At 47.1% G+C, this 19,915-nt stretch overlaps 1 protein-coding gene and 1 long non-coding RNA gene across 10 annotated transcripts in view; one reads left to right on the top strand and one right to left on the bottom strand.

The window, feature by feature from the left end:
• Positions 1-19,915, top strand: part of kug (FAT atypical cadherin kugelei) — an 811,192-nt gene that overhangs the window by 683,395 nt on the left and 107,882 nt on the right. The gene's annotated exons all lie outside the window — the stretch shown is intronic.
• LOC117221932 (uncharacterized) overlaps positions 1-19,915 on the bottom strand; it is a 96,729-nt gene that overhangs the window by 40,156 nt on the left and 36,658 nt on the right. The window lies entirely within an intron of this gene.

The raw sequence follows: 19,915 nt of genomic DNA, 5'->3' as shown, positions 1-19,915 counted from the left end.
TAGTAGCCGAAGGATCCGGTTCTCTGCCTCCTCTTTTTCTTCGCCGCCTGGATGTTTGGGCTCCCGGCGATCTTATCCTCGTAGCCGCGCTCTCGACGTTAACGCGGAATTGAAAAACCGCCCGGCGAACGCGATGAATTGTTTCCACGAGAAAACAACTGTCCGTGGTCGACGATGGTCCTTAATTTTTAGCCTCCTATTTTTTCTCCGTCCTTCTAAATCGCGATCCTTTAGCATCTTTGGAAAGCTTCCAACGAACGAAGATCCGCTTTATTTCGTGGCTCGGCTAGATCTTGCCTATTTTTTTATAGTCTCCTGCTAGATTTTACAATTCGAAAGATTGGACCATTAAGGAACAATTCTCTAAGTACAGTAAATACTCGCCAATTTTTCTACAGTTTGCACACAAAAATGGACAATCTTGAAAGAGAAGATTCTATTATTCAAACCTCGCGGCTCCTTTCTATAGCCGCCGATTGTTAACAACTATAAAAAATATGAAGAAAATTTAAGAAGAATTTACTACTCATTGAAAATTATCTGGAAAAATTGCTACGCTGCAGGCGTCTCTCCTTTATATATTCTTCAATTGTTGGTATTCTAGAAACGTTTAAAGAACCACGAACAAATTCATTATTGTTCTTCTCGTGAAGCATCGCGCGGTTTGCGCGAAATCTATTCGAACTTTCATAATGTCAGATTAACATGCCGTCGCGTACGGATCGGTACGCAGAATCGTTGCACGTTCTAATGAATCGTGCAATTCGCGCGATCGAAGCAGGAGAATCGCTCGTCGAATCGCCGCAAAATTAGGCTGCGAGGATCGACGATGCCGTCTCGTCATTAGGAATGCGTCTCTGCTTTATTAGGGGCGACGAAGCGGCGGCGAACGGCCGGCACAGGGTTCCCAGAACTGAAAAAGCGGAATGTGGACAGTAGTCAGGCGACATAGCGTTCGGTTTGTCCTTTATGCCGCAGGTATGCGGTAATTGTTCGATAAACAGAGCTGTTTCGCTGAACAAGTATTCGAGCCCGTTGGAAAAGCGGACGCGTATTTTCCCGGCCGAAGAATGGTATGCAATTGCCCGTGGATAATTATCTCATTTGCCGCGCACGTAACCAGTTCTCCCGCGTCAAACGTTGCGAGCCGCTCAAATCAGTTCATCGTGCCAGTGAAAATTACGCGGTCGGGGGACCGAGGGGGGATGGGCGCACCGCTCCGGCGGGAGAGGGGCGAACGGGTGAAATCGGTCCGGCTCTCAGACGGGAAATGCTATTGATGGCGAACTTCGCTCGACGCGCACGAATCACTCTAAATTCTAAACCGAACTCGAACCAATTAATAGCCGAACTACTCGCCGTATCATTCTGTTCCACCTGGCTCCGCGAGCACGGCTACCGCCGGCCGCTTAAACGATCGCGCTGCCAGGCTCCCTGACAAATCGAACGATCCGAGTCGAAACAATCGTCCGCGATGGCTTCTGAGAAGCCTGTAACGACGCCCTTCGTTCGCCCAGATTTCGCCCGAATCGTGTTTTATTTCGGCGAACGATCCACGAAGGCTTCCAAAAAGCTCGACGAGTTCCATTCCCGGGCAGTCTTCGACAGCGCGCTCCGAAAGCTGTCCGGATATGACCGGACACGTATTTTCTATTTTCTATTTTAACACCTCAAATCGAGCCGCACAGAAACGATGAATTTATCAAATTGTTTCTTCGAGCAAAGTCGACTGTGGCGCGGCGTCCGTCGTCCTCCGAAGCGGTTAGGACCGCGGGCCTCGTCGCGAAGGGAGAAAAACGGCCTGCAACGTTGCGGCCGAACGTTCTCAACGGTGTAATTTATGGCGTACCGGCCTGTTTTCTCTTATTTCCTACGGTTCGCGCTCGAACGTTCGCGCGGTGCTCGCATCGGTCGTGATTCGACCGTGCAAATCGTCGAAAACTGCGAAGGCGGGGGATGCGAGGGACGAAGGGCGGCGACGCGTCGCTGAAAGCTGGGACGAGCCTCTCTTTAAAGGGCCACCCAAGAAATAGGAGTGGTCGGAACAGTAGCTTCTTAGCCGGACACGATCCTCTTCATCTGTCAGCTTAACCGCCTTTCATGTTTCATCTCCTTATGCGCGGTACTCTCGCTGAAACTGCTCGTAAACGGTCCACGGTCGAATCGACGAATCGCGGGAGACGAGAAAAGTACGCCAACTTCCGCGTCGGTGGACCTTCTCCGCGAGCTTTTCGGACAAATGGCGTTCTCCGCTTAAACTCCGCGAAGTGCGAACTTTTCTTAAAGCTTTGTTGTTTGGGTTCACGTGTTATAAAACGCTTCGAAAAATGTTTCGACAGTTTTTTTGGGTTGTTGGAGAATCATCGAATGATTTTTATTTTTATATGGTACCTTAGTTTTTTAAGCAATGTTATATTTAATAATGAAGTGTAGGAAAGAAAGGTAACGTGATCATTGAGAGAGAGCAGAAGAAAGAGAGAGAGAGAGAGAGAGAAAGGGCCAAAGGGAGAGAGAGCGCGAGAGAGCGAGAGCCAAAGAGAGAGGGAGAGCGAGAGCCAAAGAGAGAGAGAGAGAGAGAGCGAGAGCCAAAGAGAGAGGGAGAGCGAGAGCCAAAGAGAGAGAGAGAGAGAGAGCGAGAGCGACTTGACAGGCTCGAATGAAAAAGATCAAATTATTTCAACAATCGCAGAAGAATCCTTTGTTATCACTGACATCTCTAGCAAATCCGCGCGCATTCGACGTGATTTGCAGGACCAATATGTTCACCGTGGAGGCTGGGCGCAGTATTTTCAGTAACAAAAATTCAACAAGATCGCCGAAAGCTGCAGGGTAAACAGCAACGCGGACACGCGCTATCAAATTAAATCGTGTAACTATTCCGGACCCGACAGCGGCGATTGTTCTCAACACTGTGCATTTACCCATTTTCCCTCGAAAATTTCCAACAATTAGACCCTTATTGACAGAACCCAGTGATTGCGCTTCAAACAGCGGCGAACTATGCGCAACCAATCACGGCTGCTGCATCGGGCGCTTTTCACAAAGCGATCAAATTTAACCTTATAATCAACGTTTCATTTATCGCTCCGGCAAATCGCGATCGTTAATAAATACAGAATGCGCAAGAACGTTCCAGGAGGAGGAAGAGGAGTAGGGAGGAGGAGGAGGAGCGATTCGCTAGAAGAAAATACGAAAACGTTCGGCGGGACGTTACGTTGCCAACCCTCCTCGCAACCCTTTCTTAATTGGATCGCGGTCCGTCGTTCTCCTAATTAGTAAATTAAACAGGCACAGCTGAAAAGCCGGCGCCGGCAGCCGTAAGATCGTAATAATGCGAGCCGTTTGAACGCGATCCGTAAAGCGGCCGCGGAAAATAGAAATTCCCGTCGGCTAGACCGTCGGAGGCAACGCGAGGTACACCGTCGTGCCGGAAGCGGATCGCAGCCGAGCCGCGTTTGCCCGGTTTCCGTGATATATGTGTACGTACCAGCGAACGCCATTGTGTGGATTATACCGGAATCGAATCGCGCCGCCAGCGAACGCCGCGCGAAAATCTCGCTGGAAAAAAGGAAACAAGGAAACGGTGGCGACAAGTGTTCGCGCGCTGTTTTTTCTGAAATTGAAACCCGAGCCACGCTGCGATCAGAATTTTGTATCGGATCGGCGCAATCGAACGTGGCTGCAGCGGATTCTTCGTATTTAAAAATTGAAAGAAGGGGTAACAATTGATTTGTCGTGTCAAGGTTGTTAAAATTGTAGGGTAACAGAAGGGAATTTTCATTCGGTTACCGTTTCGCAGAAACTCTTTTTTATGTCCATTTTATTTTTACAATCTGGCCAATCGCGTTCGGTAAAATTCATGAGATCGTGGAATAATATGGATAGGAAATATTATGTATATGTTATGTATAAAATAAATATTATGTAATATAATATAAATATAATTATATGTATAATACAATATAAATATTACGTATAATATTATATACAGGGAGTCCCAAAAATGTCTCGCAATCCGGAAATGGTGGATTCCTTAGGTTATTTGAAGCAACTTTTTCCTTTGCGAAAATTTTCTCCGAGGCTTCGTTTACGAGTTATTAACGAAAAACACTGACCAATAAGAAGCGAGCTCGGCTGGCGCGCGACGGCCCAGCCAACGAGTGCGCGGAGCCCAGTTCCGTTCATTGGCTCGGCCGTCTCGCGCCAAATGATCTCGCCTCTGATTGGTCACTATTTTTCGTTAATAACTCGTAAACGAAACGGCGGATTGCATTTTCGCTAAGGAAAAAGTTGCTTCAAATTACCTCAGGAATCTCCTCCTTTCGGATCGCGAGACATTTTTGGGACACCCTGTATATATAGGAATATTATATCCTATTATATATATTATATCCTATGGACGGTAGCTATTTTGCATTTACATAGTTTACATTCGCGTAAGCTTGAAAATCAGCGGTTACGTGCCGTGGTTTCACGCAATTAATGCGGAAACCATTAACCATTTTTATTTCGCTCGGAGATCCGCAATCCGGTGATCCTATTGAATATTCAATTACTTATAACAAATACTCTACTAAAACTCATTTTTTCATCGAAAGGATAAAGGAGAGATGACCGAGCGTAACGCCGCGAATTTCTGCGAAACGATCGATTTGTTCGAAAATGAAAGCGCTGCGAGTAAAACGTGATTGTTGCAAGCGATCGTATTAAACATTTAGGCGTATATCACACGTTCAAGAAGTTCGTTCCAACAAACGGATTTCTTTGATAAAACGAGGCCGGATTCGGTAGAACGACCAGCTTGTTCTCGCGAGAACAACTTGAGCTCAAAGAAGACAGTTTATGGGAAGAAATTGAAGGGCGAGCAAGTTTCAATATGGCGTCGAGCGAACGCGAGGCGTTCGAAGCGGAGCTTTCGCGGGTAACGCGCGCGCTCGTATGCATAATAAATCTAGCTTTGAGTTACGATTACAATGGCAGAAAGTTAGTCGGGGCGAAAAAAAGACCGGCAGGATTTTGTTCGCGCGGCCACGCTTCCGCTGTGCAGAATTCGCGCGACGACCTCTTTGTCGAACGCTTCGGCAACGGTGTTGCGACGATGTTTGAAAGACTCGTTCCACCCTTGTTTCCAGTCCATCGCTTTTGTCTCCGTTTTTCTTTCTGTCGTTCTTCTTTCATCTCGTCGCTTTCGAAGCCTCGCCGTTCCCGGCGCGACAAACGAGCGGCCGTGATGCCGCGCGCCGGCAACAGGGAATAAACGGGGCACGGTCAGTCGACGGCGGGCTTGAATGCCCGGAAAATTGGAAGGCAGACTTTTCGATTTTACGAGGCGCTCCGCCGTCCCTTCGCGTCCCTATTCCACCGTCGCCGTAAACCGTTAATAGGTCTACTTTCACGGTTATTTTATTTTTCGGCCGCGCGAACGAAACGCAGAGACAAAATTGCGCGCGCGACGCAATCACCGAACTGCGGCGAAGAGGAGAGAGAAAGAGAGAGAGAGAGAGATTATCGAATTCGAAACAAATCCTGACTTTTTTTTCCATGTACGCAGCTCGCTCTCGATTTTTATCCGCTGGAAGATCGAACGCTCGCCATTTCGTGTTTTCGTTTTCCACGCTGTTTGTTGGACGCGCGAAAGCGCGCGTTCGCGCGACGCTCGAGCCGCGCAAACTGGCTTTGATCTTCGTTCTCGTCGCCGCGTCCCGGGACAAAGATGAATTTTTTTGGTTCGGCGAAATGTTAATGGAAGCGCCAGACATTCCGGTGTCTACATTGCCGGACGTTTCGAGACCGCGTCTCGACGTCTTGCGGCGACCATTCCGCCGCGGTAAGCGGCCGACAAAACGGTTATGAATAAAACGAGCGTAAACGCGGGAGAAAGGCGACTTTCTTCCGTGGGGACCGTGGATAAAACAATTTCAGGATATTTATGGACTGAGGTAAACGGTCCGGTGAAACCTCGGTCCTAATGAAACCGAATTACGCCCGGTCAATTAAGATCCCGTCGGATACCGTCGCGAGCGTAATTCAGAACCGGCGGATACATTAAGTCGTAGAGAACCGTCCGGGCGAATTTCTAATGCGGGCGCGACCGATAAGATCGACGCTGCCCGTAACTCTCGCGACGTTTTCTTGCGAATTTTAGCGCCGCCGCCGCCGAGAAACGGGACCGAAACATTTTAACACTATGTCCGTCCGGTGGCACCGCGCCGGTGCCATGCAAAAACTATCTGTTGCATGCCGGTGGTACCACTTTGGTGCCATTTAAAAAAACTGAAATGACATTTGGACTATATTTCTTGGGTGTTAAAAGGCAGCAAACTAACTATAGCATTGTGCTCGTTTAACTAAGAATTAAGTACGAAAATTCTTGGATGACATATCTTAATTTTAGGAATTTATATTACCGCCATCTTCGATCTCCTTCATTTCCGGTATATATATATAATTATATAATATATTTAATATTTGTATACATAATTTATATATATGATTATATATATATACCGGAAATGAAAGAAAGGGGGAGGTAACTACAATTATTAATAAACGCATTTATATCTTGTACAAAAGGTCACAAAATTCTAAGAAATTGTATCATTATATACACAATTTTTTTCTAATTGAAATTAAGAAGCAGTCAAAATGCCTTCCTTGGGCAATCTAGTGTTAACAATGTTCCGCGCCGTGTTCGTGGCCCGCGACTCGCGCGGCGAACGTCTTCGCAAAAGTGATCGCAAGCCGCTAACGAGTATACGCCGGGCAATGTGGGTCGTAAGGAAAGAGATATAGGCTGCGCGAGTCGATTGGTCGATTTGTGTCGATTGGTCTCGGCCTCTTTGACGAGTTTTATCCCGCTTGTTGTACACATTTTTGCTACGCGACGCGTCCTCGTTGCTCGTTTGGTTCGGCCGCGACGAGTCGTAGAGAGAATCGGTTTGGTCGCGGTGAAAACGTATTTATCCGGGTTACTTTTAATTAACGGAGCTTCTAGCGGCCCGGCGGCGTTTCGATGACATTAATTGGCACGCCGATTGAATGCCGAGCGAAACGAGTCCGCCACGTCCCGCTCGATATTTCGGCGCTGCGATATTTCGGCCGCGTCTTCGTCGGCGACGACGCTCGTGCGAAGCAACGCGACATTCCAACGTCTCCGACGCCTAATCTAATCGCACCGGATATGCTCTTGTAAACACTTGCATGTATAAAAACGCGCGGACCTCCGAATGAAGCAGTCATTGACGAGTTCGATTCCAACCAAGCCACACCTCGTTCGTCTCATTAAAAACCTTCATTATTCGCTCCGTGTTCTTAAGCGTTACTTTTGGTATTTTCTACGGGAATACTTAATTACTTTCGTTCGGACAAGATCTTTCGCGAGCCTTAAGTAATAATTCTAAGTTTCGCGATTATTTGAACTTAACTTTCTTTATACGAATCGGTGAACTCGCCCGTGTACGATAGAAGAGTATAAAGGAGCATGCGTCATTTCTTCAAGACCTGATTCGGTCCCGTGACACTCGGATCCGAGCACACGTTCTCGCCGACTTCGGAATCGCGGACTCGGCGCCACGCGGTATCGGCGTCAACATTGACTCTTCGGTTCGCGAACTTTTAAATCGCAATGACCGAGTGTTTGCATCTTGTTATCCTAGGCGACGTTACCGAGGCCGCCCCGTCACCGACGAAACCAAGTTCCACCAACTTCATCCCACTTCGGGGAAACTTGCGACTAATTGACGGTTCGCTGCTAGTTACGAACCTGGCCAGTCGGATCCAGGACCGACTCAGGCCCGATTCTCTCGAGGCGGACCTAATTTAGACCTAACTCGCGCTATTGGAGTTCAAGGACACCTAATCTGGGCTTAATCGAAGCTTATACGGTCCCGAGGATGATAATGCCGAGCTAACTAAAGCTGATCCAGTTTGGCGAGGCTTAATCCGGGGCTAATTAAAGGCGAGTCGGTAGGGGGACTACGATTTGCGTCTAATACGAACTAATCTCGTCGAGGAGCTAGTTTCAGACCCAATTAAAGAAAAATGCTACTTACGTCTCGCTCGAGTTGGTTCAGTTTTGATCCGGCGAACCTGCTTCGAGCCATAAAAAAGATAATACGGATTAAGCGAGTGTGTCCTAAACTTCTTCGAAAATGATTCACTTCGCGAGGACTTCGTCTAGACTAAATCAACAATGTCAGATTCGGATGACCACTGTTTGGACGTAACCGAGACTGATGTAATCCAATTGGAGTCAATCAAGGTCTAATCAAGGCTCATTCCTTTTATAGCGTAACAAAAGGTGACTCAGCTTGAGTCAACTGAATTTAGGCCTAATCAAAGTTAGTCCAGGTTGCGTAAATCTAACCGAGACTTCGCGAAGAGTGGCCAAGCTGGATTGAACCTAATCCGAGCTGCTTCACTGGAACGTAATTAGGTCCTAATCAGGAATGATTCAGCCCGAGCGAACCTAGCCTGGACCTAGGCTGGTCGAATTCGAGACAAGTTCATCTAGACCCGACCGAAGCTAATTTCTTTCACGCGAACCTACTCAAGAATGAACCTCGATCCTAATAAAAGCTAATCCAGATCGATAGAGACTCAAACCTCAAAACCAACCAGAGCTTCTTTATTTCGATCGAACCTGCTCCAAACATGCCGAGCAAAGCGACCGCACCGTCATTTTATCAAACCAGGATCCGATATAAACGAAGTGTAAAAGACGAGGACGACTCGATGAGCGGAGAACGAACCCTGGGCAAAGAGCTGGTACACTAATCAACGTAGCGCGGAAGAAGCTCTCGCAGCAATCGGTAGCCGGGAATATTCCCGGGGAACTCGAGCACGCCACGGCGAGTTCCGCACGCGAACGAATCGAGATACCTGGCTGGTCGTTGAAAAACCCTTAACCCCCGGCATCCGGCAGTATCATTGAGAAAGCAGCCCTGCGAGATGGTATCCGCGTGCCTTTCTCGTGGCGGAGCGGAGCGGCGCGGAGCTCGAAGAGCCTGCTCTGCACGGGCTCGCGTAAAAACGCGGCGCGCCGGTTCCTCCTACAATTACATAAGTTTCCCGCGACAATGCCGAAACCAGTCTTGTAGAACACGTACCGGCCGGCTTGTCGCGATATAATCTCGGCCGTCTCTCTCGCCTGCCACCCTCTCGGCCCTTTTGATTCCCTTCCGACGTCCCGGGCTCCCGAGACAATTGCGCGAGTCCGGCAAAATTACACGAGTGCCGCGATGCCCACGGTTTCGACCGACGTCTCTCTCTCTCTCTCCCTCTCTCTCTCTCTCTCTCTCTCTCTCTCTCTTTGTCCTTACGTTTCTCTCGCTGTCTCTCTGCGCTGCTGGCAGAAGGTGGTACGTGTAGCACGTGTCACGTCAGACGTGCGCTATCAATCACACGCGAGAAACACGGTTCTCGGAAGCCCGACATGCTCTCGTGTCCTCTCCATGCCGCAGCCGTGGAATCTCGGCGACGCTCGGTGGCGTGTATGCACGCGATGCAACCGTGGAAACAGTTCACGGGGTTTACACGCGTCTCGCGAACCGTCGAACCAACCACGCCGCCCTACCGGCGACAGTGTCTTATTACCGAGGGGACGGATAGGAAGCTCGGCCACTTCCTCAATGGGAAACGAATCAGGTGCACTCGCCAGGTGGACGCCGAGTGCATCGTAAAATAAATTTTTATTCGTTTTTAGGGTTTCGGTAAGCAACAGACAATCTTTTTTACGATTGAAAGCGTATAAACGGTTAAAGAACTGTTATCGAAATAGATATGCAGGAAGTTCCAAAAATGTCTCGCAATTCGGAAGTGGAGATTCCTGAGGTCATCCGAAGCAACTTTTTCCTTAGCGAAAATGCAATCCGAGGCGCCGTTTACGAGTTATTAACGAAAAACCGCCGTCCAATCGGAGAGCGAGAGCGGTCGACGCTCCGCCCTTGCGGCCAATGCCGCGACGCGGCGGCAGTAGTCGAGACGGCGAGGCGTCAGCCGTGCGCGATCTCTCATTGGTCAGTGTTTTTCGTTAATAACTCGTAAACGAAACCGCGGATCGCATTTTCGCTAAGGAAAAAGTTACTTCGAATGACCTCAGGAATCCCCCATTTTCAGATTGCGAGATATTTTTGGGACACTCTGTACCGACGATGTAAATCTAACACGGTCAAAATGACCGATTTTTTATTTTACGATACTACAAACCTCGGAGACTTCTTCGTGGAAAATGATTGAATAAATTATATCATTGAAACAAGTCTCATAGTTAAAACTTTACAAAATCCAAATGAATTCTATCTTTTCACTCTTATGAGTCAGCGTTAACCCTTTGCACTCGAGTGGTGACTCCGAGGCACCACTAAAATTTGTTACACATCACGTTTTAAGATAATCTTTATATCAACAAAATTTAGATCTAAAAGAATTGTTAAGAGTGTAATCGTTGCGAGACTCCCAAGAGTCAATTTCGTATGCATAAAATGCATTCTGCCGTATAAAATAAAAACGCTACAAGTTAGAAAAATAATGTTATATTTACAGTTAAATTAGCTTCGAGTGCAAAGAGTCGAATAAAAAACCGAACAGTCGAGTCCGAACAAAGCGTGTTCCGCGGAGGATGCCGCAGACGTTCCGAGCGCGGCTTCGAAGGCATAAAAGTGCGGCTGAACCGACGGTAGGCGAGGGTCGAATTAGAGGAAGAGGATCGAGGATGCCGGAGCTATTTATCTTGAAATGCGCTTCGAAAGGATTCGTTTGAGGAATAAGTAACAGACCGGAGAAAAAGGGAAACGAGCATAATCCCGCGCAAAGGAGCTGCTCGTTTAGCCACCGCACCGAGGGAAAGAGGGAGTGGGTCGCCGGTCGCATGCGGTGCAAGATCTCCCCATCTTTTCTGTTATTCCATGAAAAGTTAACGATCCGGAATCTTCCGCGGACTCGAGAATAACTCGTCGGCAGCCGAGGGTAGGGGGAGAGGTCTCGCGCGGCGAGGGGGTCGTCGCAGGGTACGTTCGAGACGTCGATCAAACGCGCGTAAAACTTGGGTCGTTATCGGAAGAAAATCGGCTCGGCCGATTTCCGGTCCTCGTCCCGGCGTTTCCGCGACCGAAAACCACCCCTTTATCCACTTCGCGGCCAACCACCCTCGAACTTTACGACGCGACCGTTTGACCGTTTCCGGCAGCGATGGTTCCACGTAGCCGGCATAAAACGCGACCATAAGAAAGACCTTTCCCGCAGGATGCTCGCGGCACCACGCGATCGCATGCATTACGAGTTTTTCCTTTCAAGTTTTGCTCGCCGTGACCTGGAAAACTCCTGTACCCGACGTTCTAACCCTTCGCGCGAAAATGTAAATGCGATGGAAGCCGCCGACGGTTCCTTTGTCGCACTCTTGGCAAAGAATCGCGCGGTGCTTCCCGCGCCCGGTGCTAGTTTTTTTCTTTTAATTCGGGTCTACGGTTTCGGGAAATTCGTGTTCTTCGAAGCTGATTCTATTCGCGCAATTTTTTTCCTATTTATCGAGATGCAATGCACACTGGCAGGCATTTCAGGTGCCTATTTTCTTGATGCACTTTCCGCTGTCGATTTTCCGTACACGTTTTTCTGCCACGAATTTTCTTGATACATTTTTCGGCGCGGTGATACACCGCATTCATTTCTCTGGCTATTCGCCTGATGCACTTTCTGCGTACATTTTTCCGGCGCCAATATTCTCGAGTCGCTTACGCGCGATAATGTTTTTAATAAATCGTTCCGATACGTTCTTCTGGAATCAGTTTCCTCGACGCATTTTTGCACGACGACGTTTTTCGAACATATTTGTACGACGATTGTCTCGGGATTGTCGGAACAGACAATTGTCGGAATTTCGTACGAGAATATATATTTATATATTATTATATATATTTAATTATTATAATTATTATATATTATTATATATATTTCGCGAGGCAATTGTTCGATCCGTATCGTTACAATAATTTCGGTAGTACGTATCAGCGGTGCAGTTTGTTTAGCGTGTAATAATAATCGTCGCGAATAATGTTACCGTTTACGACTGAAACACGCCGGTGCATTGCCGTGCATCATATTAAATGCAGCGCGTCCAACTGGTGAAATATTAAAAACATGTAACACATAGAAATCTGATTAATACGCTGTTGCCAGTTTCGTTGCGCGTTACAGTTTCGAATGGGCACGCGCGCGTAAAATTAATTCGATTTGTTTAATGCGAAGCGCTTACGATCGTCGAGGCGAATGTACAATGCCGATAGCGAACGCGTTAAATACGGAAAGTTCAAGTACTCTACGGTGATTGTAAATCGCGGAGATTTTTCGATGCACGATAGTAGAAACTATTAACCCATTTGCACCGTATGGAAATGTGAAAAAAGGCCCGTATCACCGAACAATTGTTATTTTATATTTCGGTGTAAAATTGTATAAATGTAAAAAGAAATCATTTTTCAGCACGCTTATGATGCAAATGGGTTAACGCGCGCGTTTGTACGTTAACGGCGTATAAAAATCGCGGAAGAGAGAGTAACGCGAGAAACGCGTGCTACCGTTTTTTAATACACCTCCCCGGATTCGTTTCTGCTTCGTTCGATCTGGTTAAAACGAAACCACGACAGCCTAAACTTCGCTCTCGAAAAATCCCATCTGCCAATCTACGTTGCCCGCAGAAACAAGCGGAACAATTTAAAAAGCAATTCCAGCACGTCGTGTCTCATTTTCCCGCGGCGTTTAAACATCCACGGGGCGCCGGCAATCAGCATTCGATTCTCCTCGCGAGAATCGCGAATTATTATTTCGGGAAGCCGAGATAGCAATTACTCTGTTCGAGTAATTTTCACACGGGGAACCGGAGACCGTGGGGAACGAAGCGTTGGCGGGCAGCTGGAAAAATCGGGTTCGCTGATAAAACGAAGAAAATTTCGGTGTACACCGGCTGGGAGGAAGACGGCCCGTAATTGTAGCCCGACGAGCAGCGTAACCCGAGCGCGATACACAAAAAGCAGCTCTTAACAGACTCGGGGATCCCCGGTAATCAGCCGATCTTCTCTCTGTCCGATTCCCTGGCCGCTGCCCTCCTGTTATCGACACCCTTATTTTCTTGCTAACCCTGTCAGCCGCCGCCGCGGTCTTCATCCCGGGATCCCAATTACGCCGACACCGATTACACCCGATTACTCGCGCGACCATTCGGACGCTCGCTCGGCCGGACGCTTTATTTTCTAAACGGTCGCCCCGGAAAAGAGGCCCGATCGATTCTAACCCTTTTACGGAGAATCGCCGGCCGATCCGGTTCCCCGGTTTTATCCGCGATTTCTCTTAGATCGGGGAGAACCGGATCTCCGGCGAAATGGAATCTGATCGCTCGGAATGTTTATGCGAATTTGTAATTGAACGAGGACCTGTTTGGCACCGATCGAGATAAGCGGCCGAGGTTTTACGGGCTTTTTGAAATTTCATTTCACACGTTCTCAGACTTTGGACCGCGGCCACGCGGGCGTGGAACGTTCGGAAGTTCGGTCCGAATGTCCGCTTATTGTCGGGCGGATGCATCACTTATCTACTCTACATCCGTTTCACGCCGCGATCTCGGAGTTTCGAATCAGTTTCATTTCCTCTCGTAGTTTCTCACGCGTTCCTCGGAAACGAGAACGCATCTTCTGTCTCCCAGCCGCCAGAGAATCGACGTCGTCTCTCAATTTTACGATGAGATTATTTAACCCTTACGTTGGTAACTTTCGGTGCAAGTATGGACCACCGGGGCGTTCAAATATTGCCATCGTTGCCGTCGGAACGTGCGCAAAATCTTGAAAATTCATATTGTGCACATGAAAGGGTTAAAGTACTTTTTTTTATTAAAACGAGAGTCACGAGTACAGTAATTTCTCCCTAATTCGCGCACAGATTGCGCACAGAAATGGTCAATTTGGAGAGAAGGAGATACGATTATTCGAGCCTTGCGTCTTGTTTTTATAGTTGCACTATAAAAAGACTACTGTAAAAATGAGCCGCGAAACTCGAATAATCGTATTTTCTCTCCCTAAATTGTTCGTTTTACTGCGCAATCTTAGCGCGAATTAGGGAGACATTACTGTATTATTCGAGCCTTGCGCCTCGTTTTTATAGTCATTGACAAACGATAACTGTAAAAATGAGCAGCGAAGCTCGAATAATCGTTTCTTCTCTTTCTAAATTGTTCGTTTTTCTGCGCAATCTGAGCGCGAATTAGGGAGAAATTACTGTATACCGCGGACAAAATTCGCAGTACAGTAATGACTCCCTAATTGACGCTCAGATTGGGCACAAAAATGGACAATTTGGGAAGAGGAGATATACGATTACTCGAGTCTTGCAACTCGTTTTTATAATTACCAATTGCCAACAATTATAAAAACGAGCTGCAAGGCTCGTATAATCGTATCTCCTCTCCTCAAATTGTCGATTTTTCTGCACAATCTGAACGTCAATTAGAGAGACATTACTGCCACCGATAACTAAACGCGCAAACTAAGAACTTTCGTTCACCGATTACACAAAACCGGAGGTAAATAAAAACGTATTTCTCCTTCCGACAGTATCGATCGGTTGCGAACAATGTAACAGAGCGTCTCATCAATAAATTTGCAAGGAATGCACGAAATCCGCTCTGTCCGCTCGTAACAAACTACGGGAAAAGAAACCGGTGCGAAGACCCCTCGCAATTCGTTGCGAGAGGACGCGACCGAATCGATTCCGGAAACCGTTCCAAGTCCCACTCGTTCCCGGAATCGAGTTCAGTGGTACTTACAAGATAGTTTCCCTTTTTCCGAAAGTTTCTTCGGAAACGAGTTCGAAAATTGATTGACGAAGGGGAAACTTGACAAACATCGCCGGCAATTTTTTCCCCAAGAAGAGAACGATGGCAGAGGGACTGAAAGAAGAAGAAGAAGAAGAAATATTCGTGGCCGGTCGAGAGAACTCGTTACCCAACTGCGGACGATAATGTCTTACGGGGTTGATTCGGCTCGGGGGTCGAAGTACGGGGGCCTGGAAGCAGGGAGGTATCGGTTTCCGAGCGACGAAGGAACAAAGAAGACGCGGGGTACACGACGAAGGCGGATCTCGCGGCACCCTACAGACGACATAACTCCTGCTAACCGACTTTGTACGTCGTCGACAGAAAAGCTTTGCCGTATTAAAGGAGACTAACGGCGTCGAAGTGCCCCGGAATCCCCATATTCACGGCGAAGATATGGCAACGTCGATGTGGGAACTATAATTTATGCGAAAGTTGGCATTCCAGAGTCATGGGCGCATTTAACACGAATCCGCTTCGCTGGTTATCGAACCCGAAACGAAACAAGCAGCTCCGTCGATTTAGATTTTTGTGATAAGATCGAAGAAATCCGATCGTTCTAACGATATACGATAATGTATTTTCTAGCCTGCCAGATTGTTCCGCAGAATAGGAAGAGCCTAAATTTTTTGTCCGACAAGATAAATCACCGGGAAGTTCGCCTTATAAAGAGTGTTCCAAAATTATGGAAATAAGGGATTCCTGAGATCATTTGAAGTAACTTTTTCTTTAGCGAAAATATTCTACGATGCTTCGTTCACGAGTTATCGACGAAAAACAGTGACCAATGAGAGGCGAGCTCGATTGGCGCGAGGCGGCCGAGCCAACGAGCGCGCGAAGCCCAGATCCGCTGATTGGCTCGGCTGCCTCGCGTCAACCGAGCTCGTCTTCGATTGGTCAGTGTTTTTCGTTAATAACTCGTAAACGAAGCCTCGTAGAACATTTTCGCTAAGGAAAAAGTTGCTACAAATGACCCCAGGAACCCCTCATTTCCCGGAAATACCATAATTTTTTGTCATTGACGATTTTATTCAATTTTGTACAACGCGTGTCATGCATGAGACAATTGCAGTATATGCACTCGCATCATTTTCTATTATTTCTGTTAAGTTTTCTATTCACACACGATTCGATAAAATGACGCGAAAGAAAAACTCTGATCAACTGTACACGGAAATGGGTTTCTGTAAAAAAAACGAAACTCAATTATCGTGCTATAGTAAAAGGAACTTCTGGAATCGCTGGTAGATCGTGCGTCGAAACAATGGTTGGGTTTTCAAGTTTCGTTCGAACCCAACCATTGTTTCGACGCACGATTTGCCAGCGATTCCAGAAGTTCCTTTTAACATAGCACAATAATTGAAAATCTCAACGATAGGCTTCCGTAGGATAAAGTACTAATTTATTCGGGCACGAAGGACTTGAACGTCGTCGTGAAAAATTTTTGCTACACGACGAACAGTCACGTAAAGACATTCCCGCGTCGGATCCTTTCCGCGTGCCCGATGGTACGCGGATCGATCCGGAAACGAACGAGCTTACAAATACCAGAGACTCGACGATAATTTATATTCCAACGATACGACTGTTCGTTCGATCTAATTAAAGAGCGAATGAGAAAACGAAGGATTTTTATGAGAATCGTGGCTCTCTATACTGCGCGCTTGGTCCGCACAGAGCACCGGCCAAGTAATTTAAGTTTAACGAAGAGAGGTCGAACGAGCTTCCGATGAGATGGCAGACCTTATTTCGCCGGCTGTTAATTTTACTTCGGTTAATTCGCTCAAATCCGCCCGGCTCTCGCCGGGCCGTAGTTGTTACACGTTGCTCTGGGAACCGTGGAACCGGTCGAAATTTGAAAAATGCTGCACGGAATCATTGATACAGGCCGTACAGTTCGCTGCGTCGTCGGCTAGGATTTTCAGAGGTCTTCGATCGGTGGGAAATTATACGGTTGCATTTTCTTTTTCTTTTTCGGCGGATCGCGGATCGTCGTGCGGTTATATTTAAGAGATTCTATCCTGCTTCGGAATTGAATAAAAATATTCAGTAAATAAACAGACTCGTTTCTGAAACTTATATTTCATTTAGCCGTCTGGTTTTCTCGATTTTCTAAAATGTTTCATTCGATGAAAACTGATTAAAGGCGACGTTCTACGAATACAACGAGCAGGTTTCGAAAATTCGTCCACGGTGAGATAACATTTCTGGTCCCCGGCATCCGACAGCGTCGATGGAATCTGGTGGCCCGAGCGTGTCACCGCGGGAATCAATTTTTATGTTTGGACAAAGAATCGCACGAGCTGCTTGACAGTCGACCCATTTAAGCGTGAACTGTATTCCACGGCGACAGTGATTGACAAATCCGAAAATATCGCGAGGAGCCGGTCGTGCTCTGGACAACGAAAGTTCGATGGTGCTCGAGCGGAGTTCGAGGAGGTCGAAGCTGTCTGTTGACAGCAGCGAAAATAATGAGTTTACGTACGCCGCTGGAAATAATGGTCACCGCCGCGTCTATACTCGTTAAAATAAAACCGCGCCGGGCTCGCGATGAATACACTATGATAATTGTAGACAAAGGCGCGGTGACGTACAGCGTTCGGTCTTCCTCTCCCCCCTCCCTCTCCCTCTCTTTCTCCCTCTCCCCCTCTCTCTTCCTCTTTTTCTCTCCCTCTCTCGCTCTCTACTCTCTTCCTCTCCCTCTCTCGCTCTCTACTCTCTTCCTCTCTCTCTCTCTCTCTCTCTCTCTCTCTCTCTCTACTCTCTACTCTCTTCCTCTCTTTCTCACTCTCTCACTCTCGATTTCTCTCTTTCTCTTTTCCGCTTCCTTTCTCTCTCTCTCTCCCTCTTCCCATCTTCTTCTCTTTTTCTCTCTACTCTCTTTCTGTTTTCTCCCGACTCGATCGTACTGTTCCTCTTTCCATTTCTCCGATAATTCCATGGCGGACGAAGGAAATTGCCGACACGGGAATTTCACGATTCATAAGACACTCGAGCCGGGGTGCCGGCGATCGTCGGGTGCGAGCCACTGTCCCAGAAATTCCGAAAGGGAAGCACAGCCGGCATTGATTATATCCTCAAGAATCCGCGTACTCGACGGGGTCGTTAAACCCGATTTACATGACACGTCGTCGCGCCGAAACAAAGGGTACGCGACGAGAACGCGCGCGCGCGTTTCCGCTTCGAACAGTCCCCGCGAGCGGACTACCCGCTGAGGAGTCTAAGGCCAGATTGCAATCGGAACCGGGAAATTTTTCCTGGCTTTCTGGCGCTTAGTCGGACGGGCGGAACGCTGGCTCGCGCGTCGCTGGAAAGCGGACTTTATGCCACGCTTGTACGCTCTTAAAAGATCCTGGGATAATCCCGTTCTTGTTTCACTGCTCTTGAGGTAACGAGTTATGCGCGGGAACTGTTGAAATCTACCTCCTCGCGGACCTAAACGGGGCTACTTTGTTATTGCGACGTGAGGTTGGTTCTCGAGTTGACAAATTGTGCGGCAACGCCGTTGCTATCTACGGTTATTTCTCAGAGAAATGTTCGGAGGACGGAATTAAAACCGGCAAATTCGAGAATACCGAGTCGCGACTTTTCGGGCTACGCGGCTCGTTTTTAGAGAAAGGCAGTGGCCAGCATGCCGGTGTACGTTAATATGATTACATAGTAATGCTGGAATAAGTACGATGACTTTTAAGTACGATTCGAAGGCAATTTGGAGGCCACATGAGACTATTCGAAGGCAATTCGGAGGCCACATGAGACTATTCGAAGGCAATTCAGAGGCCACATAAGACTATTCGAAGACAATTCGGAGGCTAAATGATTCGAAGACGATTCGGAGGCAATTTGGAGGCCACATGAGACCATTGGAAGACAATTCGTAGACCACTTGACACGACTCGAAGACAATTCGTAGACCACTTAACACGATTCGAAGACAATTCGTAAACAACTTGACACGATTCAAAGACAATTCGGAAGCCACGTGCCGCGATTCGACACGACACGATTCGAAAGTCGACCCTTAGCATCGACGAAGCAATAAATAGCGATAAATATTCGCATCGTTACAAGTGTATGGCTTAGTAAAATGTGCAATGTTGTTTTTTTCTGTCCAGAAATAAACTTCAACAGCCGGTGAGATTGCTAAGTACGCTACATTTTTAACGACCTTTCCAGGAAGGAATTCTAGCGTAAAGTGCAGTTTTCTCCGAGATCTCTTTTTTCGCGAAGAAACTATGAAACTTTCTGCAGTCATATTTTGCTAGGTTTATTCGTATACATGTTTCGAGAACATTTGCGAATCCTTTGGGTTAAAAAAGTATCGGAAATCGTGGCGTCGGTTAATCCGAAACATGGATGGAATTTGAAAGAGATGCGGAAGATGAAACGTAGCTGTACCCTAATTGAAAGCGTAATTCAATGAATACTTGCGGAACGATGACGTAGAGCAGGGGTGTCAAACTCGCGGCCCGAGATGAACATTTTTGATGTCAAGTATCAGGACGTAAACAATGATTTAACTTTATATACGCGTTTATTACAATGTACTGGTCAAAATAAAAATATTTGTTTCCATGAACATTGATTTTTTCTTTTTCGCGGCCCACCTAAAGTTAAGCATTGTTTATTTATTATTATGGCTCAAGTTAGCTTTTGAGTTTGACACCCCTGGCGTAGAGCGAACGGTGTACAATCGATCGTATCGACACCATAGAAAATTCATACAGGCGTTCGTAAAGCGAAAATTACGTTTCCACTGGCACAATAATTAACGAGAAGGAAGACGAGAGTACCAATTATAGTAACATTTCAATTTGCTTTCCAAGTGCTTGCGTTTCACGCTGCGACGACTGCCTGTGCAAGCATTAACAGCGTACGAAAAGTTGTAGCCACGTTTAAGTCGCATTATAAATCATTAATCGGCATCTCTCCGTACTTTCTGAGTGATTCTTTCAGCCGATAAAACGAATTTTCCCTAATCCTGGACTTTATGAAACGACGTAAAATATGAAGCGTGTCCATAAAGTCAGGCGGTATTAAGAAAAAAAAAACTTTATCGCG

This window comes from Megalopta genalis, chromosome 4 (assembly GCF_051020955.1).
Source record: "Megalopta genalis isolate 19385.01 chromosome 4, iyMegGena1_principal, whole genome shotgun sequence".
Lineage (NCBI taxonomy): Eukaryota > Metazoa > Arthropoda > Insecta > Hymenoptera > Halictidae > Megalopta > Megalopta genalis.
Note: the sequence above shows the minus strand (reverse complement) of the source record. Positions and strands in the feature narration are given on the sequence as shown.